Source organism: Vicia villosa, unplaced genomic scaffold, assembly GCF_029867415.1.
Source record: "Vicia villosa cultivar HV-30 ecotype Madison, WI unplaced genomic scaffold, Vvil1.0 ctg.001425F_1_1, whole genome shotgun sequence".
In the NCBI taxonomy this organism is placed as follows: domain Eukaryota; kingdom Viridiplantae; phylum Streptophyta; class Magnoliopsida; order Fabales; family Fabaceae; genus Vicia; species Vicia villosa.
Window position 1 is genome coordinate 156,003 of NW_026705615.1, and position 6,000 is coordinate 162,002.

A 6,000-nucleotide genomic window follows, 5' to 3' on the forward strand; every position below is an offset into this window, starting at 1 on the left:
GAAGAGTTAGTTTCCAGTCTAACTGAGATGCTAGAACTCAAGGCTCAGATTAGTATCAAATACAAGAAGCTGAAAAAGCTGTTTGTATCTGAAACTAAGAAGCTGGAAGTGGAAAATTCTGAACAGAAGGAAAAAGTTTTAAAATTTTCCAAAGATGTTGGATCTCCTTCTGACTCAGAAAAGTCCATTCCTAGTCTGAACCATATTCTGAAAGAATATGACTTGAGCTTTAGAAAGTTCTTACCTAGAAGAATTGGCAGAAGTCATCTTGCTTTTATGATATATGTTGTTTCTGGAAACAAGAGAATTGGCATTGGCTATGGGGGTAATACCCCATACAAACTTGAACCTGTAGATGATATGAAAATCACATACAAGCCATTGTATGATCAGTTCAAGTATGGCCACTCCCATGATATTAGGCTCACATCACATGCCAAAAGCTTTCACATTACACACACTAAGAAGCATGTGACACAACCTAGAAAATATCATGTAACTATGAATAAGGATTATCATGTTGTTCCTCCTGTTTTTTATAATGCTAAACCCAAGTTCAATCAGAACTTGAGGAGAACTAACAAGAAAGGACCCAAGAGAATGTGGGTACCTAAGGAAAAGATTATTCCTATTGCAGATATCCTTGGCTGCAAAGAAGACAAAGGAAAATATGTCATGGTACCTGGACTCTGGGTGCTCTCGACACATGACGGGAAGAAGGTCTATGTTCCAAGAGCTGGTGCTTAAATCTGCAGGAGAAGTTAAGATCAGAGGAGATCAGAAGGGCAAGATAATTGGCTCAGGAACCATAACTTCTGGTAACTCTCCTTCTATAACTAATGTTCTTCTGGTAGATGGATTAACTCATAACTTATTGTCTATAAGTCAATTAAGTGACAATGGTTATGACATAATCTTTAATCAAAAGTCTTGCAAGGCTGTAAGTCTAAAGGATGGCTCAATCCTATTTACAGGCAAGAGAAAGAACAACATTTATAAGACTGATCTTCAAGATCTTAAGAATCAGAAGGTAACTTATCTTATGTCTGTTAGTGAAGAGCAATAGGTCTGGCATAGAAGATTAGGACATGCTAGTTTGAGAAAGATATCTCAGATTAACAAACTAAATCTGGTTAGAGGACTCCCAAATCTAAAATACAAATCAGATGCTCTTTGCGAAGCATGTCAGAAGGGCAAGTTCTCCAAACCTGCATTCAAGTCTAAAAATGTTGTTTCTTCCTCGAGGCCGCTAGAACTTCTGCACATTGATCTGTTTGTCAGAGGGAAGAAATATGGATTGGTCATCGTTGATGATTATAGCCGCTAGACATGGGTAAAGTTCTTGAAACACAAGGATGAGTCTCATTCAGTGTTCTTTGAATTCTGAACTCAGATTCAACCTGAGAAAGAGTGTAAAATCATAAAGGTCAGAAGTGATCATGGTGGTGAATTTGAGAACAGATTCTTTGAGGTTTACTTCAAAGAAAATGGTATTGCCCATGATTTTTCTTGTCCTAGAACTCCACAGCAAAATGGAGTTGTAGAACGAAAGAATAGGACTCTACAAGAAATGTCCAGAACCATGATCAACGACACCAATATGGCTAAGCATTTCTGGGCAAAAGCAATAAACACTGCATGCTATATTCAGAATAGAATCTCTATAAGACCTATTCTTAATAAGACTCCTTATGTATTGTGGAAGAACAGAAAGCCCAACATTTCATATTTTCATCCTTTTGGATGTGTTTGTTTTATTCTGAATACTAAAGATCATCTTGGTAAGTTTGATTCTAAGGCACAGAAGTGTTTCCTTCTTGGATATTCTGAACGCTCTAAAGGCTACAAAGTATACAATACTAAAACATTGGTTGTAGAAGAATCAATATTAGATTTGATGATAAGCTTGGTCTTGAAAAGCCAAAGCAGTTTGAGAATTTTGCAGATTTAGATATTGATATATTAGAAGCTGAAGAACCAAGAAGCAAAGTTTCAGAAGCTGAAGATCTCAGAAGCAAAGGATCAGAAGATCAAGTTGCTGCATCTTTAGAGAATCTCAGACTTTCTGAAGAGCCAACAGTCAAAAGATCTTCTAGACTCACCTCTGCTCATTCAGAAGATGTCATTCTTGGAAAGAAGGATGATCCTATCAGAACAAGAGAATTCCTTAAGAACAATGCAGAATGTCAATCAGGTCTTGTTTCTTTGATTGAGCCAGCTTTTGTTGATCAAGCTCTAGAAGATGCAGACTGGATAATTGCCATGCAAGAAGAACTAAATCAGTTTACAAGGAGTGATGTATGGGATCTTGTTCCTAGACCAAAAGGATTTAACATTATTGGTACAAAGTGGGTCTTCAGAAACAAGCTAAGTGAAAAGAGAGAAGTAGTAAGAAACAAAGCCAGACTGGTGGCTCAGGGCTATAGTCAGCAAGAAGGTATTGACTATACAGAAACCTTTGCACCAGTGGCCAGGTTAGAATCTATTCGTCTATTAATTTCTTTTTCCACTCAACATAACATCACTCTATATCAGATGGATGTTAAGAGTGCCTTCTTTAATGATTATATAGATGAAGAAGTCTATGTCCACCAACCTCCTGGTTTTGAGGATGCTAAGTCTCCAAAACATGTTTTTAAACTAAAGAAGTCATTATACGGATTGAAGCAAGCTCCTAGAGCTTGGTATGAAAGATTAAGTTCTTTCCTTCTGGATAATGGTTTCACTAGAGGAAAAGTGGATACTACTCTCTTTTGTAAAGCCTTTAAAAAGGATATTTTAATTTGTCAAATTTATGTTGATGATATTATCTTTGGAACAACTAATGCTACACTTGGGAAGGAGTTTGCTAAGTCTATGCAGGCTGAGTTTGAAATGAGCATGATGGGAGAACTCAAGTACTTTCTTGGGATTCAAATCAATCAAACATCAGAAGGAACATATGTTCACCAAACCAAGTATGTGAAAGAACTTCTGAAGAAGTTTAATCTTTCTGAAAGCAAAGAAGCAAAGACTCCTATGCATCCAACGTGTATCTTAGGTAAGGATGAGGTAAGTAAGAAGGTAGATCAGAAGTTGTACAAAGGTATGATTGGATCTCTTCTATATCTTACTGCTTCTAGACCTGATATTTTATTCAGTGTTTGTCTGTGTGCAAGATTCCAATCAGATCCTAGAGAATCTCACTTAACAGCTGTTAAGAGAATTATGAGGTATCTGAAAGGTACTACTAACGTTGGTTTAGTCTACAGAAGATCTAAAGAGTACCACTTAGTAGGATATTGTGATGCTGATTACGCTGGAGATAGAATTGAAAGAAAGAGTACTTATGGAAGTTGTGAATTTCTTGGAAGTCATCTGATCTCCTAGTACAGCAAGAAGCAAGCTACTATTGCTCTCTCTACAAGAGAAGAAGAATATGTTGCTGCTACTGGATGTAGTACACAGATGCTCTGGATGAAGAGTCAGCTAGAAGATTACCAGATATAGGAGAGTAACATTCCTATCTTCTGTGATAATACTTCTGCTATATGTTTATCTAAGAATCCTATCTTACATTCCAAAGCTAAACATATTGAGATTAAACATCATTTCATAAGTATGTTCAGAAGGATGTTCTTTCTTTAAACTTCGTGGATACAGACCATCAATGGGCTGATATCTTTACTAAACCCCTTGCTGAAGATAGGTTTAAGTTCATTCTGAAAAATATCAGCATGGATTTATGCCCAGAATGAGAAGATGAGAAGTTCTGACGTATGGTCTAGTTTTGAAATGACTCTGTTTTATTTTCTTATAAGAAGTTCTGATGATGATCAATTAGAAGTTCTGATTCTGTTATCACTAACGTTTCATTATCTAAGTTTCTTCAGAAGTTCTTTTAAAGCAAAACAGCTGTCACTAGCTTTCCAGATGTTGAACACGTGTTCACTCTATTTGGACAAGCACGCGTGTAGCTAATGAGACGCCGCCCTAGGTAACTGTGCAAATCATTTCAAATTTCACGCTCTCTCTCTCCTAACGTCATTCATCATTAAATGCATTTGATTTTCTTTGATTTTGTAACTATTCATTTCCATAAATTCATTGCATTTCATTTCAAATTCGTCCCTATATATAAACTCATCTTCATAACAATTCATCTCTTTACATTCCTTATACATCATTACCTATTTCGTTCATCTCTCTCTTCTCTCTCCTTGTTGCATAAACCCTAGTTCTAACCGAATCTCAGAATCTCTTCATGCTTTTATCTCCAAGTTCACAACTTGAAATGTCTTCAGCACATCTTGTTCAACGCAAATTTGTTTATACTCCTCTGAAGACCTGTTCCATTCCGAATGGAGAACTGGAAGTTTTGACTGAAACAATGGTAGACTTTGAGAGTCTGTTGGAACATGGTTTCAACGTTAAAGAAACAATGATGATTCAAGGATGGTTAAACTACTTTGAGAGACTGGTTGGACCCGTTTATCCTTACTTAGTGATGGATTTCTGGATGCATGCAACAGTTACCCCAACTGCTATCATCTCCTTTGTTCTAGGGCATGAAGTTGTCATAACTGAAAAGTTGATTAAGAAGCTATATGATCTTGATGATTCAGAAGGAGTCACTTGTGCTCTCCCTGGTAGAGTTTCTTGGGAGAAAGCTTCACCAAATCAAACTACATCGCTGAAGCCGTTCTACAGAGTTTGGGCTGAAATTCTTCTGGGAACTCTTTATCACAGAAAGAGGTCTATTACTGCTACGTATGTGAACCAAGATCAGAAGTATGCTCTCTTTTGCATTGGGAAAGGTACTCAAGTTTCTCTCTCAACAATTCTATTTCAACATTTGAAGATAAATATTGAAGAATCAAGAGATGAAGAACGCAAGAAGTTTCCTGATTTCAAGAAGAACACTATTCCTCTTGCTAGAATGATCTCAGATATTCTGGTGGAGAGTGATTTGATGGATGTTCTGAGAGCTATTGGCACGCCCAAGTTCTTCTCTGTCACTCAAGGACATATTCTGAATGCCTTTGATCTTCAAAGGATGCTGCTGATTAAGAAGGTAACTTCTGATCCAAGAATATTTCCAGATATTCTGACCAGAAGATCTCCTGTTGAGAACTTCTCACAACTGTTCAAAGAAGAGCTACACAAGTCTGTTAAGCGTTACTTGAAGATATGTGTCATTGCTCAATCTTCTGTTGATCCTGCATGGATCAGAGGACGAACTCTTCCCTCTTTGGCTGAGTTGAAGAAGAAGGAACAGAAGAAGAAGGAACAGAAGAAGAAGGAAAAGAGATTAAAAAGAAAAGCTTTAGAAGCAGAATCTATGCCAGCTAAGAAGCCAAAGCTGCCTTATGATCCTCTCAAAGTTAATTCCAAAGAATATAGAGTGAAGCGTATCAGGGATTCTTTCCGTGCATTGCGAGCTGCTCATTCCTCTCAGACAAAGCCTACATCTTCAAAACCCCAAATTTCTTCCCCCTCTTCAAACGCTTATGAACCACCTCTCTCCACACAAATTCTGAACCCTGAACCACTAAATGTCTCTCTCCCAACACCTTCTGATATTCCATCTTCCTCAACCTGTTAGAACAAGATATGTTCTGATCAATATTCTTAGTTTTGATGATAACAATGTATATGAATTTTGCTTAAGATAATGTGGTACTCTAATCCTATACAATTTCCATTTCAGGAAATATACAAAGAGTAAGCACAAATCAGCGCTCAGAAGCTTTGACTCAAGAGGTTCAGAATGCAACTTAAGAACATGCTCTCGCAAGACATCAGAAGATGGTCAAGCAGAATCAGAACATGGTCATTTGAAGCATCAGAAGAACATGAGTTCAGAAGCAGAAGCACTGAAGTTTCATGGTATCACGCTCAGAAGCACTTCTAGGTTAGAAGACAAGAAGATGCTCTGCACCAAGTTGTATTGACTCTGAAGATTCAAACGTTGTATCTACAAAAGATCAAATCAGAATCAAGTACAAGATGGCAGGCTAC